At 42.7% G+C, this 27,113-nt stretch overlaps 1 protein-coding gene across 5 annotated transcripts in view; it reads left to right on the top strand.

Moving 5' to 3' along the window:
* P2RY2 (purinergic receptor P2Y2) overlaps window positions 1-27,113 on the top strand; it is a 284,868-nt gene that overhangs the window by 208,605 nt on the left and 49,150 nt on the right. The window contains exon 2 of one of the 5 annotated variants that reach the window (XM_073661296.1): window positions 6,688-6,796. The exons of 2 other annotated variants lie outside the window; for them this stretch is intronic. The gene's annotated coding sequence lies outside the window, so the exon portion shown is untranslated. Of the gene's footprint in view, window positions 1-6,687; window positions 6,797-11,598; window positions 11,774-15,058; window positions 15,181-27,113 lie in introns of those variants that run through there. 2 more of the 5 variants (XM_073661298.1, XM_073661299.1) reach the window with 2 other exon arrangements.

The raw sequence follows: 27,113 nt of genomic DNA, 5'->3' as shown, positions 1-27,113 counted from the left end.
GCAATAAAAACTTCCAAAGGCTAAAAACCCATCCAGATCTCGCCCATCTGACTTTTGTTACAGTGTATCAGAGCTGGTGATGAGTCCTGCTGCTGGGTCAGTTCAGGTCATGATCAGTGATCAGGTGTAAGCAGCGTTGTTTCCATTCACTGTCGTGCAGTGATACAATGTAACAAAGAATCAAGTCCAATTGTTGCCGGATTAGAGGAATTTTGCATTGATGTTGGAGGCCGAGGGACAAGGATCAAGGTCTGTGTGTAGTTCTCCAGTCCTGGTGGAGAAATGTCAGTGACCGGAGGAGCAAACGCGCGTCAGAGTCTGTGTGATCAGTGATCGGTGCGGATGAGGCCGCGAGGATGGAACTAAAGGCGACTGACTGATCACTAATGAGTGTCTGAATAAGAAACAATATACTAGAAAAGCGACTGAGCAAATGTTCTATCATCTATCTATTATATATCTATCTGTTATCTATCTATTATCTATCTATTAGCTATCTATTAGCTATCTATTATCTATCTCTATCTATATATTATCTATCTAGCTATCTATTATCTATCATCTATCTATTATCTAATATCTATCTATCATCTATCTATCTATTATCTATCTATATCTATCATCTATCTATCTATCTATCATCTATCTATCTATCATCTATCTATCTATCATCTATTATCTATCATCTATCTATTATCTATCTATATCTATCATCTATCTATCTATCCATCTATCTATCATCTATCTATCTATCATCTATCTATATATCATCTATCTATCATCTATCTATCTATCATCTATCTATCCATCTATCCATCTATCCATCTATCTATCTATCCTGCATGGTACTTTCTGCTTGCAGTGGCTCTTTTGGGAATGTTGGGGGTATTCCTCTGACCTTTGTGCTTGTTATCTTCTTCATTTCCTGGTGTTTCTGGACACTTCTCCCCATTCTGTTCTATTATTCTAGTAACGTTCTCGGCTCACCCTGAGCGGATAGATCAGTGGCAGCGCTGGTGATGAATCAGAACTTGACCCTGCTGTTTCCCACTAGTAACACTATAGTAATATATCAGGTGTCACTTCCTCTTCTCTGTTGGAATCTCATTATGAGGACGTTGTTCTACTGGTCAGAAAAATCAGATGACCATAAAAATATAATAAACTGGAAATAATAATACTAATAAACGTGAAAGTAGTAGTAATATAAATAATAATGATATAAGTGCTGAGTGATTGGGATCACAACCGTTTCAGCTCCTGGGCGTGAGTGGAGTGACACAATAGATACACAATACTTATTTTGTCCTTTATATTGAAGGAAGAATATAAAAAGAAGCAAGAACCTGACACCAGCCAGTAACTGAGAAAACATACAGTACAGAGCAAAAGTTTGGACACACCTTCTCATTTAAAGATTTTTCTGTATTTTCATGACTTTGAAAATTGTACATTCACACTGAAGGCATCAAAACTATGAATTACCACATGTGGAATTATATACTTAACAAAAAAGTGTGAAACAACTGAAAATATGTCTTATATTCTAGGTTCTTCACAGTAGCCACCTTTTGCTTTGATGACTGCTTTGCACACTCTTGGCGTTCTCTTGATGAGCTTCAAGAGGTAGTCACCGGAAATGGTCTTCACTTCACAGGTGTGCCCTGTCAGGTTTAATAAGTGGGATTTCTTGCCTTATAAATGGGGTTGGGACCATCAGTTGTGTTGTGCAGAAGTCTGGTGGATACACAGCTGATAGTCCTACCGAATAGACTGTTAGAATTTGTATTATGGCAAGAAAAAAGCAGCTAAGTAAAGAAAAACGAGTGGCCATCATTACTTTAAGAAATGAAGGTCAGTCAGTCCGAAAAATTGGGAAAACTTTGAAAGTGTCCCCAAGTGCAGTTGCAAAAACCATCAAGCACTACAAAGAAACTGGCTCACATGAGGACCGCCCCAGGAAAGGAAGACCAAGAGTCACCTCTGCTTCTGAGGATAAGTTTATCCGACTCACCAGCCTCAGAAATCGCAGGTTAACAGCAGCTCAGATTAGAGACCAGGTCAATGCCACACAGAGTTCTATCAGCAGACACATCTCTACAACAACTGTTAAGAGGAGACTTTGTGCAGCAGGCCTTCATGGTAAAATAGCTGCTAGGAAACCACTGCTAAGGACAGGCAACAAGCAGAAGAGACTTGTTTGGGCTAAAGAACACAAGGAATGGACATTAGACCAGTGGAAATCTGTGCTTTGGTCTGATGAGTCCAAATTTGAGATCTTTGGTTCCAACCACCGTGTCTTTGTGCGACGCAGAAAAGGTGAACGGATGGACTCTACATGCCTGGTTCCCACCGTGAAGCATGGAGGAGGAGGTGTGATGGTGTGGGGGTGCTTTGCTGGTGACACTGTTGGGGATTTATTCAAAATTGAAGGCATACTGAACCAGCATGGCTACCACAGCATCTTGCAGCGGCATGCTATTCCATCCGGTTTGCGTTTAGTTGGAGCATCATTTATTTTTCAACAGGACAATGACCCCAAACACACCTCCAGGCTGTGTAAGGGCTATTTGACCAAGAGGGAGAGTGATGGGATGCTACGCCAGATGACCTGGCCTCCACAGTCACCAGACCTGAACCCAATCGAGATGGTTTGGGGTGAGCTGGACCGCAGAGTGAAGGCAAAAGGGCCAACAAGTGCTAAGCATCTCTGGGAACTCCTTCAAGATTGTTGGAAGACCATTTCCGGTGACTACCTCTTGAAGCTCATCAAGAGAATGCCGAGAGTGTGCAAAGCAGTCATCAAAGCAAAAGGTGGCTACTTTGAAGAACCTAGAATATAAGACATATTTTCAGTTGTTTCACACTTTTTTGTTAAGTATATAATTCCACATGTGTTAATTCATATTTTGATGCCTTCAGTGTGAATGTACAATTTTCAAAGTCATGAAAATACAGAAAAATCTTTAAATGAGAAGGTGTGTCCAAACTTTTGGTCTGTGCTGTATATAAAACGTAGAAAGCGCATTGTGGGGAGCAAGTTGAGCGCAAAGTGGAGTAAACATATCCAGATGAGGTAAAAAAAAAAGCAAGTTTACTGGTTTCGGGTAGTAAATTCTACGGAATGTGTGCAACATGAGAGAAGTCCTGAACACATGTAGAAAGAGGGGATGTGAGAGTTTTAGGTCAACGGCAAACAGAAGACCATGAGCGGGATGGTGGATGGAGATAGGAACACAGATGTGATGGTGCAGCATTGTGGAGACGGTCGAATATGAGAGTAGAAATGTCATTATAAAAGAGAGTGCTGTCCAGTGCAATGAGTGACTGACATCGGTGGTGTAAGTGAGAGACTCTGTTAGCACCTTTCCAAGTCTCTAGCGAGAAGGCAATCTAATGCCAACCATTGTAACACATCAAAGTCCATTAAAGTCTACGCAGATGGTGGGACATGTCTAACGTGCCCGCATTCTCCACCAAATTGTGTGGAAAAAATGATCATTCCTGCCATTTTGCTGAGATCGTACATGGCCGTGTGTCTTTTACTCTTTATTCTTTTCAGTAGTGTGGGGCAGTAGTCGTCTACGACTTATGGTGCTCTATATGGCGCCATATTACAGAGGTTTTATTCCCCATATTACAGCATCTGATGGAATACACATATATCTCAAGACTGTATTATTTTATCTCCAGTGTCCACGTGTTCTTTCTTAATATTTGCACCACGTGTCGTCTGACATCTCATATATCACTGACAGGATAATGGAAATAAGTCGATTTCTCTGTTCCGGTCACATAAGAAAACATGTAGAACAGAATGAAGTTATCTCTGGTAAATTTGCTCTGGACGCAGCACTCAGTCTTTATGCATCGTTGCTGGGTGTAGTGTGAGCCGCCGCCGCCGCTCCTGTATACGCTGCTGTATAGAATGTATTATTTCATGTTTACTTTCTCATTGATTGTGAATGAGATACAAGAAGTGATGTGAACCTGGAAACTAACAGAAAGCCGTACTATAGATCCATAATACAGCAGCACCCATACACTTCTAGGAGCCTCTATTGTACTGACATTGTTACAAAAATCAGGACACCTAAGGATGACAATAGAAACACCTTAATTCTGCACACAGAGGGTCTACAGGTCACTAATACAGAATGAAAGGATGAAAGGGCTCCACATGAGACGCACAAACAGCACAAATGTAGTATCAAGCCCCAGAAACTCCTACCTCAAGAGCTTCTCTACTACATAAAAAGTCAAACTGTAACTTCACCAGCAGAATAGTGAGTGCAGCTCTGGAGTATAATACAGGATGTAACTCAGGATCAGTAATGTAATGTATGTACACAGTGACTGCACCAGCAGAATAGTGAGTGCAGCTCTGGAGTATAATACAGGAGGTAACTCAGGATCAGTACAGGATCAGTAATGTAATGTATGTACACAGTGACTGCACCAGCAGAATAGTGAGTGCAGCTCTGGAGTATAATACAGGATGTAACTCAGGATCAGTAATGTATTGTATGTACACAGTGACTGCACCAGCAGAATAGTGAGTGCAGCTCTGGAGTATAATACAGGAGGTAACTCAGGATCAGTAATGTAATGTATGTACACAGTGACTGCACCAGCAGAATAGTGAGTGCAGCTCTGGAGTGTAATACAGGATGTAACTCGGGATCAGTAATGTAATGTATGTACACAGTGACTGCACCAGCAGAATAGTGAGTGCAGCTCTGGAGTATAATACAGGATGTAACTCAGGATCAGTAATGTAATGTATGTACACAGTGACTGCACCAGCAGAATAGTGAGTGCAGCTCTGGAGTATAATACAGGATGTAACTCAGGATCAGTAATGTAATGTATGTACACAGTGACTGCACCAGCAGAATAGTGAGTGCAGCTCTGGGGTATAATACAGGATGTAACTCAGGATTAGTAATGTAATGTATGTACACAGTGACTGCACCAGCAGAATAGTGAGTGCAACTCTGGAGTATAATACAGGATGTAACTCAGGATCAGTAATGTAATGTATGTACACAGTGATTGCACCAGCAGAATAGTGAGTGCAGCTCTGGAGTATAATACAGGATGTAACTCAGGATCAGTACAGGATCAGTAATGTAATGTATGTACACAGTGACTGCACCAGCAGAATAGTGAGTGCAGCTCTGGAGTATAATACAGGGTGTAAAGTTCCCTATACATATTAGATCAAGTTGTACAAATTGAATGATTTTGACCAATTTGATCTTTCATTGTTGGGTTTTTAAATGACAAATAATTGAGGGTCAATGGACTTTTGAATGATGAATATATATTTGTAGTCATAAAAAAATCGATTAGGTACGTTTGATATTTTTGTATCACTATTGTCAATGGTATAATGTCTATGTGGTGACCATTCAAAAAACGTAACATTTTTTTTTTCACCTGATCTCAACCCAATTGATCATGCATTTCACTTGTTAAAGACTAAACTTCAGACAGAAAGGCCCACAAACAAACAGCAACTGAAAACCACCGCAGTGAAGGCCTGGCAGAGCATCAAAAAGGAGGAAACACAGCGTCTGGTGATGTCCATGAGTTCAAGACTTCAGGCAGTCATTGCCAACAAAGGGTTTTCAACCAAGTACTAGAAATGAACATTTTATTTACAATTATTTAATCTGTCCAATTACTTTTGGTCCCTTTAAAAACAGGGGGGCACATGTTAAGGAGCTGAAACTCCTAAACCCTTCATCCAATTTTAATGTGGATACCCTCAAATGAAAGCTGAAAGTCTGAACTTCAACTGCATCTGAATTGTTTTGTTTAAAATTCATTGTGGTAATGTCTAGAACCAAAATTATAAAAATGTTGTCTCTGTCCAAATATATATGGCCCTAACTGTAAATGTTCATATCCGTCGATTTATCAAGTTGTATTTTATTTAGCGTCAAAGTCACTGTACCAATGAGAATAAAAAAAGTATTAACATTATATTTAATGTGTTGTATACTGGACTCCTGATACAAATGAAAAATGACTGTTCCTCTTTGGATCTCATCTTGTCTGTGTTAGGGATCAGGGCTGGATATGACACGAATTGTATCTATAATGGAAAGCCTCAGTCGTGTATGAAGGTGACATGAAGGTCATGTATCTGTGCTCGGAATGAACATGTAACTCTACTGTTACTTTTGTAACAAAGTCTACATTTAAGGTGTTTGTTATTTTGTGTCCTCCTCGTGGTGTTGGCTCCTTTCTGTTGTTCTGTCGTTTGATCATTGATTCTTCTTCTGTCAATGGAACAATGATGAATTCTCGGAAGACAAGACCCCGAGCATCGAGGTGACAACCTTCAGGCTCAGCAGGTTGCCCTGGACAAGTGACCTCATTTTATGGTTAGATTTGTATCCCTCCACCGCCTTGTCCTGTTTTTGTGCTATATGAGCCTTGGACATTAGCCAATAATTGGAGACTTGTAAAGTTGGTCGAAGACCATTTCGTTTAACCCATTAGATGCCACGGTCTAACCCAACCAAGGCATCTAAGGGTATGTCCACAGTACATTCTTTTTTCAAGTATTTATTGAGTAGACCCGCTCTGAAAAACTCCTGAGAAAATGTTCAGAAAATGCCGCAAAGAATCGCTGTCCACATGTCCCATCTTTAGAGCCTCTTTTAATCACTCCAGGTGTCCAAAGAGATCAAGCGGATAAAACATGTGACGTGACCATTCTTCAGGAGGTTTCCACTATGAAATCACTCCGTACTTTCGCCTACGTTCCCACCTTGAGCTTTTGGTGAGTTTTTGGTGTCGCAGATTTTCTTCACTCATTAAGCAAAATAGGTTACTTGCAATTTTCGATAATAGGCAGCGTAAAAAACTCACCCAAAACCCATTGCGGAAAGTAGCCTTACAATAGAAGTCAATGGGAAGGCAAATAATGACTCCTGGAACACACTTGAGTGCCACAAAAAAACACTAGTTTTATCCATTGCTTAATGGACTTTTTAAAATGGCTGAAAGTGACCACAAAAAAACAAACAAAAAAGGGCAAAAAACACTAAAAACATTTATAGTTCGCCTGCCAGACAAAAAGGCTTTCATGTACCAAGTTCTCTAAAGCATTTCAGAAACAATTAAATGATCCTTGGTTCAAGCAAATCGGATCAACCATTCATATCTCAGGGTGAGAGTCACACTCCTCATATGTCTCGAAGCTGCCTAATCATCGTTCTCAGGGTATTCGTGCTTATTTTAATCAGTGTGTACTAAGCATAGAGCGGCACCTATCTTTGTAGGCTAGTACTACAGCACAGTCCCATTCAAGTGAAGTTACTAAGCTACAGAACCAGGCACAGCATCTACCAAGTGTAAAAAGCTGTACCTGGTACTGCAGTACAATCTCATTCAATTGAAGGGCCTAAGATACAGAACCAGGCACAGCACCTACCAGGTGTACAGAGCTGTGCATGGTACTGCAGTACAATCCCATTCAAGTGAAGGGCCTAAGATACAGAACCAGGCACAGCACCTACCAGGTGTACAGAGCTGTGCATGGTACTGCAGTACAATCCCATTCAAGTGAAGGGCCTAAGATACAGAACCAGGCACAGCACCTACCTGGTGTACAGAGCTGAACCTGATATTGCAGTACAATCCCATTCAAGTGAAGGGCCTAAGATACAGAACCAGGCACAGCACCTACCAGGTGTACAGAGCTGTGCATGGTACTGCAGTACAATCCCATTCAAGTGAGGGGACTAAACTACAGAACCAGGCACAGCACCTACCAAGTGTACGGAGCTGAACCTGATATTGCAGTACAATCCCATTCAAGTGAAGGGACTAAGCTATAGAAACAGGCACAGCACCTACAAAGCATACAGAGCTGTGCCTAGTACTACAACACAGTCCCACAGTCCCATTCAAGTGAAATAACTAAGCTACAGGACCAAGCACAGCAGCTACTAAGTGTACAGAGCTGTGCTTAGTACTACAGCACAGTTCCATTTAAGTGAAGTAACTAAGATACAGAACCAGGCGCAGTACCTCTCAAGTGTACAGAGCTGTATCTAGTACTGTTATACAATCCCATTTAAGTGAAGGAACAAAGCTACAGAACCAGGCACAGCAGCTACTAAGTGTACAGAGCTGTGCTTAGTACTACAGCACAGTTCCATTTAAGTGAAGTAACTAAGGTACAGAACCAGGCGCAGTATCTCTCAAGTGTACAGAGCTGTATCTAGTACTGTTATACAATCCCATTCAAGTGAAGGAACAAAGCTACAGAACCTGGCACAGCAGCTACTAAGTGTACAGAGCTGTGGTACTGCAGTACAGTCACATTCCAGTGAAGAGACCAAGCTACAGAATCAGGCACAGAAGCTACCAAGTGTGCAGAGATGTGCGTGGTACTACTGAAGTGAATGTGATTTGAGTTGCAGTACCCGAGGACAACCACTACAGTGTATGGCGCTGTGTTCATCTAGAACTGGAAATAGGTGATCGTTAAGGTTCAATGTGTCCTATCACACCTGTTACACCTTGCTGACCTAACAATGTGGACAACCCCTTTAAGCTAATTAAGGAGAGTATTTGGATAGCAGAACCTCACTGATTAGATATTGTTGGTCTACCCTATTGTTTGTAAGATCTGTGCTTGTTATAGTCAAGTTACAAGTTTGCTGTCAGTGAATGAGAACAATGTTGTTTCCATTCAAAGACAGTAAGACATGGCTCCTTATGCTCTCAGCTGAGAAGTGGACACAATTGTATCCAGTGTAGACAATGCTCTGTGAGATAAGCAGACTCCAGACTGATACATTGTAGCAAACCAGCAGAGATGTGTATAAATACAGCTGAGAAGTGGATACAATTGTTTCCAGGGTAGACAATGCTCTGTGAGCTAAACATCCTAGACTGATACATTGTAGCAAACCAGCAGAGATGTGTATAAATACAGCTGAGAAGTGGATACAATTGTATCTAGTTTAGACAATGCTCTGTGAGCTGAACATCCTAGACTGATACATTGTAGCAAACCAGCAAAGATGTGTATAAATACAGCTGAGAAGTGGATACAATTGTTTCCAGGGTAGACAATGCTCTGTGAGCTAAACAGCCCAGACTGATACATTGTAGCAAACTATTATAGAGATGTGTGCAGCTGATGATGAGTGCGGCTCACAGATATCTATGTGCAGGGTGAATGGAAGCCACAGTGTTCTCATTCACTGACAGCAATCATGTAACTCGATAATGGTGAAGAACTGAAATGCAAACTTTTTATTTAGAATTTAACTCTGTCTAAACAAATTGGGAAAATCCCTTAAAGTGTAACAAAGGGGGCAGTTACTTATTAAATGGGCGATATAGGGGAAGGATAACTTTAGACAGCGATCATTCAAAACTATTTTGCGTTAGGGTGTGAATACTTTTTCATTAACTATATAACTATTTTGGATATTAAAAATGAGGTGGTCCCTTATACTGGGGACAGTTTGCAGGTCGATGACCGCCGGAGACCCCGTGGGAACAGACTAATTTTTCTCCTCCCGGACAATATTTGTGTTTGCCGCTCTTATCGTGAGTCATGAGCACTCAGCCGACCCGTAAAATAGTAATGTAAAGAATCTCCCGGCTTATCAGCAAACCTAATCCTCTCCAGAAATAGATGTTGTATTAAAATGTCCCCCCCGCCCAATCCGCTGCGTCCTTTGTATGGTTTTCTGCTCTGATTGATAGTGAAGTCCATTTGCTTTCAGCTGATTGATCGCTTGTCAGCAATGTAAACACCTGGACAATGTGTAAGAAAAAAGCCTTAATGAGGGCGGCACAGCGACCGCGAGAGTCAATATTCCGGCACCTAAACCGCTAGCTCCGTCTGGCGTCAAGAGACTTACAGGACAGGCAATGGTCCATGGGAAAAAAAAGTATGCAAATTAGGTATTGTCCATTATTAAACTGTCTTTAGCGCCACCTATTGGAGGTAGTTATCTATAATTTAATGTCCATTCCCCCTTACTAGTGGTCCCGTTAAAGAAGCACTCCTCCTCCCATCAACGTTTTTATCCTCTTAATATATTGCATTCATCATATTATACAGCACTGTGGACTTACAATTGCTCATTTTACCCTTCTACCAAGTTAATTTTTCTCTTTTCTCTGCTCTTTGTAGAAAGAGAAAGTTTCTTGTCCCTGCATTTATCATTCCTTTCTTCAACTCCTGACCCAGCTGCTCCACCCCTCCCCTTGCCATTGACTTTTGCAGTGACTGATGACTCACGCAGGGAAAATTGACCTCCTTTTACTATATAGAGCTTAGAAGGATTCAGCTCATCAGTTTTTAATCACGTGATGTCATAGACCTAATGGAAAATAGAAGAATCAACTGGGTAGAAAGGCAAAATGAGTAATTGTAAGTACACAGTGCTGTATAATAAGATGACTGCAATTTATTAAGAGGATACAAATTTTGATGAGAGGAGGAGGAGGGCTTCTTTAAAAAGTACTGCAAACTGGATGTGCCACATAAAGTGTGCCGCCAAAGTGAGCCCAATGACTAGCACTGCTAACAAGGTGCCATAAAAATCAATGATAACATTCTAGCTGCCTGTAGACACCACTAGAGGGAGCTCACTATACAGAGTCAATAGAAGGAATTTAGATACATCTGTAGCAAATTCCTAGACATGAGCGAATCGAATCCTGTCAAATTTTAGTGAATTCACTGGGACAATTTGCAATTCGATTCATGCAAATTTGAAAAAAAAATGCCCATCGCCATTTTTACAAAGCAGAAGATTGTATCAACCAGAGAAGGCTAACCTGACATCAGGCACGGTCCTCCATGTTTCCTCATAATGCCTTGCAGCTAATACATGAGCTGTTGTAGCACAGAAAATCTGGAGGAAAAATCATAGCCCGTATAAAAGCCGAGGCAGGGAATGCAGCAGCCGCTTTGTGGTGAATCTTGATATTGAGAAGTCGTCACAGATTTGCAATAGTGATAGCCATAAAACACTGAATAAACATTACAGATAGTGTGTGACCACACAGCGTTCCCATCCATTTACCCATAGCCATATATGTTGAGATTACTTTGACATTACTAAGGATGTGTTTGGGTTAATGTGCATGGAAGGGGTTGGATACAGTCCTAAGAGACCTCAGAGTGTTACACGCCTCTTTTCCAGGCAATTAGAGGCTTTGCCGTATTTGCAACTCTCTGCAAAAATCCATTTATTGCAAATCAATTTTGGAAAAATTTGACGATATTGGTAAGTTTGAATTTCAAAAGATTCGTAAGAACCCAATGCTTTAAGAAATTCCAAAACCTTTTTGGGTTCCTTTCTGCTGATATCTTAGGAAGTTTTTGGCCGGCTCCCAAAAACTAATAACATGAACAATAAAAGCTCTAAACCCATCCACCCAGTCATATTTCCTGCACCCAAGTGGCTTGTGATGTCACCGCCATCACTGTGTCCTGTGGGAACGTGTGGCGTCTCACAGAACTCAGGATCCTTATAAGGAGAGCCCTGTGTGGGGTCACGCGGACCCTCAGCTCCCGGCAGTCAATTATTGTCAACTATGACTCTGCTGATTGCAACATTTCCTCTATATTCTTATTACTTTAACTTTTGTTCTCAAGACGCCTAAATTTGCTGTAAATATTCAGTTCTCACGACGATCCTCATCACTGATCTTGTAAGCACCGGACAGAAGAACGAGGCATCCAGGGACGTTGTGTTTCCTTGCTTCATAAAGATCCTTGGTGAGTCCAATGGTCTTGTCCCTTGGTCTGTCGTCGTTACATAGACGATGTTCTTAATGCTTTGCTATTATTCTGCATAGCTCTTTATGGCTTTATTGTATTTTACTTTCTTAGTAAATACCATTTTGTCTATATTTTGTTTGCTTTATTATTTTATTAGTTTGGATTTTGCATTTTGTTATGTTGGGCTCGGATTGGGTTAGGGTGATTATTCTATGCTGTTTTTTGCTTTTTATTGGGTTGGGTAGTTAATGATTGGAATTTGTACATTTCTATTGTTGCCTTTAAATGGTGAAAGATTTTATATGTTGCATTTTCTGTTTACTTTTTTCACTGTTGTTTTGGGTTATACTGGGTGAGGTTTGGATTTTGTGTTGGTTATTTTCCTATTTCTCATATTAGGTTGCAGTGGATAATTAGCAAACGAGAATTATTGCAGTTTGTTGTTGCTGTTTTTATTGTGCTATAGCGGTTAAAGATTATTTTGTAGAATTGTTTTTGCTTTTTTATTGCAGTTATTTTGGGCTGGTGCGGGTAGAGATGATTCTTGATTGATCTTCTTTGCTTTTTATGGGGTTGGGTGGATACTGATTGGCATTTGTATGGTTTTAATATTTGTTTTTTTCTTTGCCTGAAGTGCTTGAAGAATATTTTTTTTTGGGCAATCAGCAAAGATTATTTTTGCACATTTTTGTAGGCTCTTTTTCTTTATATTTTTTTCATTTATGAGGTTGGAGTAAAGACGTCTGTACACTTTCACTGTCGACTCAATCATTCATGCTTGATTGAGTGTGCATGTTTCTTGGGAGACAAGACCCTTGAAGCAGTGCCCCCCCAAAAAAATGAAGGTTCATGTTCAACTGACATTTATCTATTATGTGTGACCACCTGAGTGGGTGTTTTATGGCTCCTTTTTTACTATACTTTTATGTTTGTCCCTGACTTTAGCTACGGTATGTGATTCCCACCACACCTATTGAGGGTGGTCTTTGAAGCATCCTGCTATTGGAAAGGGGTCTTACGTGTGTCTCGGGGATGGTTTTGAATATAATCTTCTCCGATCTGGGTTGGGGCAAACCTGAGCAGAGTTCAGAGACTATGAGGCTTATGGGACCTACATTGATTTGGGTAAACTTGTCCTACACTGGTCAAGTCTTGAATAGAATAGGTAGGGGTCCACTGTAAATCTCTTACATATCTACTGGCCCACCTGTACCTGATGCCGCACTGGAGGACGGGTGCCCGCAGCTCATGGCATTTACAAGCCAAATAACTTGCATAACTCCACAGAGTCACGTCGGCAGCCCGGACCAAGGACACTCTGGCGCGATTGCGATCTCTCTTTACGAGCCAAGTATTAATGTCACATGATATTTTATGGGGCTCACACTGTCACCCAGGACACAGTCTAGATATTCCAGCTCTGCACCGACAATAAGCAGATTCCAGCATTTGTACGGGCAAATATGACAATCAGATTAGTTACAATTTTTTCCGGCACCATTTTCTTTTATACAAGGTCCAGCAAGATATTCCCGGTTACATTATTGTGCAACAGTTTTAGGCAGGTGTGGCAATAATGCTGCAAAGTAAAAAGCTTCAAAAACGTGTTAATGCCTTATGTTGTATCAATTAACAAAATGCAAAGTGAATGAAGAAAAGAAAAATCTAAATCCCATGAGTATCTGATGCCCACCCGTCGTCTCCATCATCAGTATCTGGTGACTGCCCGTCGTCTCCATCATCAGTATCTGGTGACTGCCCATCATTTCCATCATCAGTATCTGGTGACCGCCCGTCACCTCCATCATCAGTATCTGGTGACCGCCCGTCGTCTCCATCATCAGTATCTGGTGACTGCCCATCATTTCCATCATCAGTATCTGGTGACCGCCCGTCACCTCCATCATCAGTATCTGGTGCCCGCCCTTCACCTCCATCATCATTATCTGGTAACTGCCCGTCATCTCCATCATCAGTATCTGGTGACCGCCCATCACCTCCATCATCAGTATCTGGTGACCGCCCGTCATCTCCATCATCAGTATCTAGTAACCGCCCGTCATCTCCATCATCAGTATCTGGTGACCGCCCGTCACCTCCATCATCAGTATCTGGTGACCGCCCGCCGCCTCCATATCAGCATCAGAATCACCAGATACTGATGATGGAGGTGAAGGGCGGGCACCAGATACTGATGATGGAGGCGACAGGTGGGCACCAGATACTGATGATGGAGGCGACAGGTGGGCACCAGATACTGATGATGAGGCGACGGGCGGTCACCAGATACTGATGATGGAGGCGACGGAATAACAGAATAAACCTTTCCCGTTTTAGGTCGATTAGGATTACTATAATTTTTAATATTTGCCAAATGCCAGAATAATGAGAGAGAGAATGTTTTAAGGCATTTTTATTACTTACTGCAAAGTCAAAAGTTTAAATACAGAAAGATTCCTATGCCTTTAAACAATTCTGGACTCATGTCAGATATTGAGAAAAACATGCAAATGTGTCTTTTTATATAGTGTATGGAAACTTCTGGTTTCAACTGTACATACAATACTATAACATGTAGCAAGATACAGCCGACCACTTAGCTGCCTGATTTTGCCTCCCTGCCTGCTGTCAGGGTCTGTCGATTGCTGTCATAGTCCTTTACGATCAGTGTCCCATCAGCATGACTGAGAATCATACAGAAATGTTTTTGGATCAACATTTTGCTATTCCCATTCACACAGCACAACTGAAGCGGGTTCTGGTCAGTTATTACAGGAAACCATCAGCAGGCAGGCTAGATGCTGTTGCTGGATCTTATTTAGAACTTTTAATGACTTGGCTCTTTGATGCAGAATTTTATTAGTGTACTTCTTGTGTGTTCATGTAGGGGGGATATGAATGGGTTAGTGGGAGACACAGGCTGTTGACAGCAGATGTAATTAAAAAGCATCTTGCTGATGGTTTTCACATAATTTTAAGGAAAAAGGACGAATGAAACACAAAACATGTTCTTGGTGAGAGAGCTGACACCACTTCAGCCCCGGTGTGATGCCAGGCTGTGTAGGTGTCTCAAACGTTGCAGATATTAACTTTCTTAAGATAAGCGCCATAAAGCGGGGCGCGTCCGGGGTCACACTGCGGTTTATCACACACGGTCAACACAAGTCGCTCTCCTTTGTAAATACGGGTGAAGTAAATGGCAGCTTTACTGTTTATTTGTGCGCGGAGGAGCAGATGTGAGCCAGGACCATTACCCTTCTATAAAGTTTCATGTAAATGTCAGGCTCAGTGGGTAAAACGCGTCAGCGGCTTGGAGTCGCTCAGGGAGGTCGCGGCTGCCGCACAGTCACACGCAGATGTTCCCTGCAGCGTCTGATGCACATTGTACTCGTCTGATCGGACAAGTAAAGATTCACAGCAGGAAAAGTTCTGCAACTTTCTAATAATCCGTGTACTCAAATCCCTCAACATTGCAGGATCCCTGCTGCCGTCAGTGACCAGGAGCAGCTGTGTCTACACGTAGATCTGCCCTGATCACCCCCCAGAAATACAGGGCTTGGCTATCTGACACTGGGGGATACTGTTATGGGGGCACTGTGGATATCACTGTTATTATGGGGGCACTGTGGATATCACTGTTATTATGGGGGCACTGTGGATGTCACTGTTATTATGGGAGCACTGTGGATATCACTGTTATTATGGGGGCACTGTGGATATCACTGTTATTATGGGGCACTGTGGATATCACTGTTATTATGGGAGCACTGTGGATATCACTGTTATTATGGGAGCACTGTGGATATCACTGTTATTATGGGGGCACTGTGGATATCACTGTTATTATGGGAGCACTGTGGATATCACTGTTATTATGGGGCACTGTGGATGTCACTGTTATTATGGGAGCACTGTGGATATCACTGTTATTATGGGAGCACTGTGGATATCACTGTTATTATGGGAGCACTGTGGATATCACTGTTATTATGGGGCACTGTGGATATCACTGTTATTATGGGAGCACTGTGGATATCACTGTTATTATGGGAGCACTGTGGATATCACTGTTATTATGGGAGCACTGTGGATATCACTGTTATTATGGGGCACTGTGGATGTCACTGTTATTATGGGGCACTGTGGATGTCACTGTTATTATGGGAGCACTGTGGATATCACTGTTATTATGGGAGCACTGTGGATATCACTGTTATTATGGGAGCACTGTGGATATCACTGTTATTATGGGAGCACTGTGGATATCACGGTTATTATGGGAGCACTGTGGATATCACTGTTATTATGGGGGCACTGTGGATGTCACTGTTATTATGGGAGCACTGTGGATATCACTGTTATTATGGGGGCACTGTGGATATCACTGTTATTATGGGGGCACTGTGGATGTCACTGTTATTATGGAGCACTGTGGATATCACTGTTATTATGGGAGCACTGTGGATATCACTGTTATTATGGTGCACTGTGGATGTCACTGTTATTATGGGGGCACTGTGAATATCACTGTTATTATGGGAGCACTGTGGATATCACTGTTATTATGGAGCACTGTGGATATCACTGTTATTATGGGGGCACTGTGGATGTCACTGTTATTATGGGAGCACTGTGGATGTCACTGTTATTATGGGAGCACTGTGGCTGTCACTGTTATTATGGAGCACTGTGGATATCACTGTTATTATGGGGGCACTGTGGATGTCACTGTTATTATGGAGCACTGTGGATATCACTGTTATTATGGGGGCACTGTGGATATCACTGTTATTATGGGGGCACTGTGGATGTCACTGTTATTATGGGAGCACTGTGGATATCACTGTTATTATGGGGGCACTGTGGATGTCGCTGTTACTATGGGAGCACTGTGGATATCACTGTTATTATGGGAGCACTGTGGATATCACTGTTATTATGGGAGCACTGTGGATATCACTGTTATTATGGGGGCACTGTGGATATCACTGTTATTATGGAGCACTGTGGATATCACTGTTATTATGGGGGCACTGTGGATATCACTGTTATTATGGGAGCACTGTGGATGTCACTGTTATTATGGGGGCACTGTGGATGTCACTGTTATTATGGAGCACTGTGGATATCACTGTTATTATGGGGGCACTGTGGATATCACTGTTATTATGGGGGCACTGTGGATGTCACTGTTATTATGGGAGCACTGTGGATATCACTGTTATTATGGGGGCACTGTGGATGTCGCTGTTACTATGGGAGCACTGTGGATATCACTGTTATTATGGGAGCACTGTGGATGTCACTGTTATTATGGGGGCACTGTGGATGTCACTGTTATTATGGGGGCACTGTGGATGTCACTGTTATTATGGGGCACTGTGGATATCACTGTTATTATGGGGCACTGTGGATATCACTGTTATTATGGGGGCACTGTGGATATCACTGTTATTATGGAGCACTGTGGATATCACTGTTATTATGGGGGCACTGTGGATATCACTGTTATTATGGGAGCACTGTGGATGTCACTGTTATTATGGGGGCACTGTGGATGTCACTGTTATTATGGAGCACTGTGGATATCACTGTTATTATGGGAGCACTGTGGATATCACTGTTATTATGGGAGCACTGTGGATATCACTGTTATTATGGGGGCACTGTGGATATCACTGTTATTATGGAGCACTGTGGATATCACTGTTATTATGGGGGCACTGTGGATATCACTGTTATTATGGGAGCACTGTGGATGTCACTGTTATTATGGGGGCACTGTGGATGTCACTGTTATTATGGAGCACTGTGGATATCACTGTTATTATGGGGGCACTGTGGATATCACTGTTATTATGGGGGCACTGTGGATGTCACTGTTATTATGGGAGCACTGTGGATATCACTGTTATTATGGGGGCACTGTGGATGTCGCTGTTACTATGGGAGCACTGTGGATATCACTGTTATTATGGGAGCACTGTGGATGTCACTGTTATTATGGGGCACTGTGGATATCACTGTTATTATGGGGCACTGTGGATATCACTGTTATTATGGGAGCACTGTGGATATCACTGTTATTATGGGAGCACTGTGGATGTCACTGTTATTATGGGGGCACTGTGGATATCACTGTTATTATGGGAGCACTGTGGATATCACTGTTATTATGGGAGCACTGTGGATATCACGGTTATTATGGGAGCACTGTGGATATCACTGTTATTATGGGGGCACTGTGGATGTCACTGTTATTATGGGAGCACTGTGGATATCACTGTTATTATGGGGGCACTGTGGATATCACTGTTATTATGGGGGCACTGTGGACATCACTGTTATTATGGTGCACTGTGGATGTCACTGTTATTATGGGGGCACTGTGAATATCACTGTTATTATGGGAGCACTGTGGATATCACTGTTATTATGGAGCACTGTGGATATCACTGTTATTATGGGGGCACTGTGGATGTCACTGTTATTATGGGAGCACTGTGGATGTCACTGTTATTATGGGAGCACTGTGGCTGTCACTGTTATTATGGAGCACTGTGGATATCACTGTTATTATGGGGGCACTGTGGATGTCACTGTTATTATGGAGCACTGTGGATATCACTGTTATTATGGGGGCACTGTGGATATCACTGTTATTATGGGGGCACTGTGGATGTCACTGTTATTATGGGAGCACTGTGGATATCACTGTTATTATGGGGGCACTGTGGATGTCGCTGTTACTATGGGAGCACTGTGGATATCACTGTTATTATGGGAGCACTGTGGATATCACTGTTATTATGGGAGCACTGTGGATATCACTGTTATTATGGGGGCACTGTGGATATCACTGTTATTATGGAGCACTGTGGATATCACTGTTATTATGGGGGCACTGTGGATATCACTGTTATTATGGGAGCACTGTGGATATCACTGTTATTATGGAGGCACTGTGGATATCACTGTTATTATGGAGCACTGTGGATATCACTGTTATTATGGGGGCACTGTGGATATCACTGTTATTATGGGGGCACTGTGGATGTCGCTGTTACTATGGGAGCACTGTGGATATCACTGTTATTATGGGGGCACTGTGGATGTCACTGTTATTATGGGGGCACTGTGGATATCACTGTTATTATGGGAGCACTGTGGATGTCACTGTTATTATGGAGGCACTGTGGATGTCACTGTTATTATGGGAGCACTGTGGATGTCACTGTTATTATGGGGGCACTGTGGATATCACTGTTATTATGGGAGCACTGTGGATGTCACTGTTATTATGGAGGCACTGTGGATGTCACTGTTATTATGGAGGCACTGTGGATGTCACTGTTATTATGGGAGCACTGTGGATGTCACTGTTATTATGGGAGCACTGTGGATATCACTGTTATTATGGGAGCACTGTGGATGTCACTGTTATTATGGAGGCACTGTGGATGTCACTGTTATTATGGGAGCACTGTGGATGTCACTGTTATTATGGGGGCACTGTGGATATCTCTGTTATTATGGGAGCACTGTGGATGTCGCTGTTATTATGGGAGCACTGTGGATATCACTGTTATTATGGGGGCACTGTGGATATCGCTGTTATTATGGGAGCACTGTGGATATCACTGTTATTATGGGTGCACTGTGGATATCACTGTTATTATGGGAGCACTGTGGATGTCGCTGTTATTATGGGAGCACTGTGGATATCACTGTTATTATGGAGGCACTGTGGATATCTCTGTTATTATGGGAGCACTGTGGATGTCGCTGTTATTATGGGAGCACTGTGGATATCGCTGTTATTATGGGAGCACTGTGGATATCACTGTTATTATGGGTGCACTGTGGATATCACTGTTATTATGGAGGCACTGTGGATGTCACTGTTATTATGGGAGCACTGTGGATATCACTGTTATTATGGGGGCACTGTGGATATCGCTGTTATTATGGGAGCACTGTGGATATCACTGTTATTATGGGTGCACTGTGGATATCACTGTTATTATGGAGGCACTGTGGATGTCACTGTTATTATGGGAGCACTGTGGATATCACTGTTATTATGGGGGCACTGTGGATATCACTGTTATTATAGGGCACTGTGGATGTCACTGTTATTATGGGGGCACTGTGGATGTCACTGTTATTATGGGAGCACTGTGGATGTCACTGTTATTATGGGAGCACTGTGGATGTCACTGTTATTATGGGAGCACTGTGGATATCACTGTTATTATGGGGGCACTGTGGATGTCACTGTTATTATGGGAGCACTGTGGATATCACTGTTATTATGGGAGCACTGTGGATGTCGCTGTTATTATGGGAGCACTGTGGATGTCGCTGTTATTATGGGAGCACTGTGGATATCACTGTTATTATGGGGGCACTGTGGATATCACTGTTATTATGGGAGCACTGTGGATGTCACTGTTATTATGGGAGCACTGTGGATATCACTGTTATTATGGGGGCACTGTGGATATCACTGTTATTATGGGAGCACTGTGGATGTCACTGTTATTATGGGAGCACTGTGGATATCACTGTTATTATGGGGGCACTGTGGATGTCACTGTTATTATGGGGGCACTGTGGATATCACTGTTATTATGGGGGCACTGTGGATATCACTGTTATTATGGGGCACTGTGCATGTCACTGTTATTATGGGAGCACTGTGGATGTCACTGTTATTATGGGAGCACTGTGGATATCACTGTTATTATGGGGGCACTGTGGATGTCACTGTTATTATGGGGGCACTGTGGATATCACTGTTATTATGGGAGCACTGTGGATATCACTGTTATTATGGGAGCACTGTGGATATCACTGTTATTATGGGAGCACTGTGGATATCACTGTTATTATGGAGGCACTGTGGATATCTCTGTTATTATGGGAGCACTGTGGATATCACTGTTATTATGGGAGCACTGTGGATGTCGCTGTTATTATGGGAGCACTGTGGATGTCGCTGTTATTATGGGAGCACTGTGGATGTCACTGTTATTATGGGAGCACTGTGGATATCTCTGTTATTATGGGAGCACTGTGGATATCACTGTTATTATGGGAGCACTGTGGATGTCACTGTTATTATGGGAGCACTGTGGATATCACTGTTATTATGGGAGCACTGTGGATGTCGCTGTTATTATGGGAGCACTGTGGATATCACTGTTATTATGGGAGCACTGTGGATGTCACTGTTATTATGGGAGCACTGTGGATGTCGCTGTTATTATGGGAGCACTGTGGATATCTCTGTTATTATGGGAGCACTGTGGATGTCACTGTTATTATGGGAGCACTGTGGATATCACTGTTATTATGGGAGCACTGTGGATGTCGCTGTTATTATGGGAGCACTGTGGATATCGCTGTTATTATGGGAGCACTGTGGATATCTCTGTTATTATGGGAGCACTGTGGATATCACTGTTATTATGGGAGCACTGTGGATGTCGCTGTTATTATGGGAGCACTGTGGATATCTCTGTTATTATGGGAGCACTGTGGATATCACTGTTATTATGGAGGCACTGTGGATATCACTGTTATTATGGGAGCACTGTGGATGTCGCTGTTATTATGGGAGCACTGTGGATATCTCTGTTATTATGGGAGCACTGTGGATGTCACTGTTATTATGGAGGCACTGTGGATATCACTGTTATTATGGGGGCACTGTGGATGTCACTGTTATTATGGGAGCACTGTGGATATCACTGTTATTATGGGAGCACTGTGGATGTCGCTGTTATTATGGGAGCACTGTGGATATCGCTGTTATTATGGGAGCACTGTGGATGTCACTGTTATTATGGGAGCACTGTGGATATCACTGTTATTATGGGAGCACTGTGGATGTCACTGTTAATATGGGAGCACTGTGGATGTCACTGTTATTATGGGAGCACTGTGGATGTCACTGTTATTATGGGAGCACTGTGGATGTCACTGTTATTATGGGAGCACTGTGGATATCACTGTTATTATGGGGGCACTGTGGATATCACTGTTATTATGGGAGCACTGTGGATATCACTGTTATTATGGGAGCACTGTGGATATCACTGTTATTATGGGGGCACTGTGGATATCACTGTTATTATGGGAGCACTGTGGATATCACTGTTATTATGGGAGCACTGTGGATGTCACTGTTATTATGGGGGCACTGTGGATATCACTGTTATTATGGGGGCACTGTGGATATCACTGTTATTATGGGAGCACTGTGGATATCACTGTTATTATGGGAGCACTGTGGAAATCACTGTTATTATGGGGGCACTGTGGATATCACTGTTATTATGGGAGCACTGTGGATATCACTGTTATTATGGGAGCACTGTGGATATCACTGTTATTATGGGAGCACTGTGGATATCGCTGTTATTATGGGGGCACTGTGGATATCACTGTTATTATGGGAGCACTGTGGATGTCACTGTTATTATGGGAGCACTGTGGATATCACTGTTATTTTGGGGGCACTGTGGATATCACTGTTATTATGGGAGCACTGTGGATATCACTGTTATTATGGGAGCACTGTGGATATCACTGTTATTATGGGAGCACTGTGGATGTCACTGTTATTATGGGAGCACTGTGGATATCACTGTTATTATGGGAGCACTGTGGATGTCACTGTTATTATGGGAGCACTGTGGATATCACTGTTATTATGGGGGCACTGTGGATATCACTGTTATTATGGGAGTACTGTGGATATCATTGTTATTATGGGAGCACTGTGGATATCACTGTTATTATGGGAGCACTGTGGATATCACTGTTATTATGGGAGCACTGTGGATATCACTGTTATTATGGGGGCACTGTGGATATCACTGTTATTATGGGGGCACTGTGGATATCACTGTTATTATGGGAGCACTGTGGATATCACTGTTATTATGGGAGCACTGTGGATATCACTGTTATTATGGGGGCACTGTGGATATCACTGTTATTATGGGAGCACTGTGGATATCACTGTTATTATGGGAGCACTGTGGATATCACTGTTATTATGGGAGCACTGTGGATGTCACTGTTATTATGGGAGCACTGTGGATATCACTGTTATTATGGGAGCACTGTGGATATCACTGTTATTATGGGGGCACTGTGGATATCACTGTTATTATGGGAGCACTGTGGATGTCACTGTTATTATGGGAGCACTGTGGATGTCACTGTTATTTTGGGAGCACTGTGGATGTCACTGTTATTATGGGAGCACTGTGGATGTCACTGTTATTATGGGAGCACTGTGGATATCACTGTTATTATGGGAGCACTGTGGATATCACTGTTATTATGGGGGCACTGTGGATATCACTGTTATTATGGGAGCACTGTGGATGTCACTGTTATTATGGGAGCACTGTGGATGTCACTGTTATTATGGGAGCACTGTGGATGTCACTGTTATTATGGGGGCACTGTGGATATCACTGTTATTATGGGAGCACTGTGGATATCACTGTTATTATGGGAGCACTGTGGATGTCGCTGTTATTATGGGAGCACTGTGGATATCACTGTTATTATGGGGGCACTGTGGATGTCACTGTTATTATGGGAGCACTGTGGATGTCACTGTTATTATGGGAGCACTGTGGATGTCACTGTTATTATGGGAGCACTGTGGATGTCACTGTTATTATGGGAGCACTGTGGATATCACTGTTATTATGGGAGCACTGTGGATATCACTGTTATTATGGGAGCACTGTGGATGTCACTGTTATTATGGGAGCACTGTGGATGTCACTGTTATTATGGGAGCACTGTGGATATCACTGTTATTATGGGGGCACTGTGGATATCACTGTTATTATGGGGGCACTGTGGATGTCACTGTTATTATGGGAGCACTGTGGATGTCACTGTTATTATGGGGGCACTGTGGATATCACTGTTATTATGGGGGCACTGTGGATGTCACTGTTATTATGGGGGCACTGTGGATGTCACTGTTATTATGGGAGCACTGTGGATATCACTGTTATTATGGGAGCACTGTGGATGTCACTGTTATTATGGGAGCACTGTGGATGTCACTGTTATTATGGGAGCACTGTGGATGTCACTGTTATTATGGGAGCACTGTGGATGTCGCTGTTATTATGGGGGCACTGTGGATGTCACTTATTATGGGAGCACTGTGGATGTCACTGTTATTATGGGGGCACTGTGGATGTCACTGTTATTATGGGAGCACTGTGGATGTCACTGTTATTATGGGAGCACTGTGGATATCACTGTTATTATGGGAGCACTGTGGATGTCACTGTTATTATGGGAGCACTGTGGATGTCACTGTTATTATGGGGGCACTGTGGATGTCACTGTTATTATGGGGGCACTGTGGATGTCACTGTTATTATGGGAGCACTGTGGATGTCGCTGTTATTATGGGGGCACTGTGGATGTCACTGTTATTATGGGAGCACTGTGGATGTCACTGTTATTATGGGGGCACTGTGGATGTCACTGTTATTATGGGAGCACTGTGGATGTCACTGTTATTATGGGAGCACTGTGGATGTCGCTGTTATTATGGGGGCACTGTGGATGTCACTGTTATTATGGGAGCACTGTGGATGTCACTGTTATTATGGGGGCACTGTGGATGTCACTGTTATTATGGGAGCACTGTGGATGTCACTGTTATTATGGGAGCACTGTGGATGTCACTGTTATTATGGGAGCACTGTGGATGTCACTGTTATTATGGGGGCACTGTGGATATCGCTGTTATTATGGGAGCACTGTGGATGTCACTGTTATTATGGGAGCACTGTGGATGTCACTGTTATTATGGGGGCACTGTGGATGTCACTGTTATTATGGGAGCACTGTGGATGTCACTGTTATTATGGGAGCACTGTGGATGTCACTGTTATTATGGGAGCACTGTGGATGTCACTGTTATTATGGGGGCACTGTGGATATCGCTGTTATTTTGGGAGCACTGTGGATATCACTGTTATTATGGGAGCACTGTGGATATCACTGTTATTATGGGAGCACTGTGGATATCGCTGTTATTATGGGGGCACTGTGGATATCGCTGTTATTATGGGTGCACTGTGGATATCACTGTTATTATGGAGGCACTGTGGATGTCACTGTTATTATGGGAGCACTGTGGATATCACTGTTATTATGGGGGCACTGTGGATATCGCTGTTATTATGGGAGCACTGTGGATATCACTGTTATTATGGGTGCACTGTGGATATCACTGTTATTATGGAGGCACTGTGGATGTCACTGTTATTATGGGAGCACTGTGGATATCACTGTTATTATGGGGGCACTGTGGATATCACTGTTATTATAGGGCACTGTGGATGTCACTGTTATTATGGGGGCACTGTGGATGTCACTGTTATTATGGGAGCACTGTGGATGTCACTGTTATTATGGGAGCACTGTGGATGTCACTGTTATTATGGGAGCACTGTGGATATCACTGTTATTATGGGGGCACTGTGGATGTCACTGTTATTATGGGAGCACTGTGGATATCACTGTTATTATGGGGGCACTGTGGATATCACTGTTATTATGGGAGCACTGTGGATGTCACTGTTATTATGGGAGCACTGTGGATATCACTGTTATTATGGGGGCACTGTGGATATCACTGTTATTATGGGAGCACTGTGGATGTCACTGTTATTATGGGGGCACTGTGGATATCACTGTTATTATGGGGGCACTGTGGATATCACTGTTATTATGGGGGCACTGTGGATATCACTGTTATTATGGGGGCACTGTGGATATCACTGTTATTATGGGAGCACTGTGGATGTCACTGTTATTATGGGAGCACTGTGGATATCACTGTTATTATGGGGGCACTGTGGATATCACTGTTATTATGGGAGCACTGTGGATGTCACTGTTATTATGGGAGCACTGTGGATATCACTGTTATTATGGGGGCACTGTGGATGTCACTGTTATTATGGGGGCACTGTGGATATCACTGTTATTATGGGGGCACTGTGGATATCACTGTTATTATGGGGCACTGTGCATGTCACTGTTATTATGGGAGCACTGTGGATGTCACTGTTATTATGGGAGCACTGTGGATATCACTGTTATTATGGGGGCACTGTGGATGTCACTGTTATTATGGGGGCACTGTGGATATCATTGTTATTATGGGAGCACTGTGGATATCACTGTTATTATGGGAGCACTGTGGATATCACTGTTATTATGGGAGCACTGTGGATATCACTGTTATTATGGGAGCACTGTGGATATCACTGTTATTATGGGAGCACTGTGGATATCACTGTTATTATGGGAGCACTGTGGATATCACTGTTATTATGGGAGCACTGTGGATATCACTGTTATTATGGGAGCACTGTGGATATCACTGTTATTATGGGAGCACTGTGGATATCACTGTTATTATGGGAGCACTGTGGATGTCACTTATTATGGGAGCACTGTGGATGTCACTGTTATTATGGGAGCACTGTGGATATCACTGTTATTATGGGAGCACTGTGGATGTCACTGTTAATATGGGAGCACTGTGGATGTCACTGTTATTATGGGAGCACTGTGGATGTCACTGTTATTATGGGAGCACTGTGGATGTCACTGTTATTATGGGAGCACTGTGGATGTCACTGTTATTATGGGAGCACTGTGGATATCACTGTTATTATGGGGGCACTGTGGATATCACTGTTATTATGGGAGCACTGTGGATATCACTGTTATTATGGGAGCACTGTGGATATCACTGTTATTATGGGAGCACTGTGGATGTCACTGTTATTATGGGAGCACTGTGGATATCACTGTTATTATGGGGGCACTGTGGATATCACTGTTATTATGGGAGCACTGTGGATGTCACTGTTATTATGGGAGCACTGTGGATGTCACTGTTATTATGGGAGCACTGTGGATGTCACTGTTATTATGGGAGCACTGTGGATGTCACTGTTATTATGGGGGCACTGTGGATATCACTGTTATTATGGGAGCACTGTGGATATCACTGTTATTATGGGAGCACTGTGGATATCACTGTTATTATGGGAGCACTGTGGATATCACTGTTATTATGGGAGCACTGTGGATGTCACTGTTATTATGGGAGCACTGTGGATGTCACTGTTATTATGGGGGCACTATGGATATCACTGTTATTATGGGAGCACTGTGGATATCACTGTTATTATGGGAGCACTGTGGATGTCGCTGTTATTATGGGAGCACTGTGGATATCACTGTTATTATGGGGGCACTG

The sequence above is a fragment of the Phyllobates terribilis genome, unplaced genomic scaffold (assembly GCF_046119375.1).
Source record: "Phyllobates terribilis strain yellow unplaced genomic scaffold, ASM4611937v1 Scaffold_2__4_contigs__length_985480577, whole genome shotgun sequence".
NCBI lineage: Eukaryota > Metazoa > Chordata > Amphibia > Anura > Dendrobatidae > Phyllobates > Phyllobates terribilis.
Note: the sequence above shows the minus strand (reverse complement) of the source record. Positions and strands in the feature narration are given on the sequence as shown.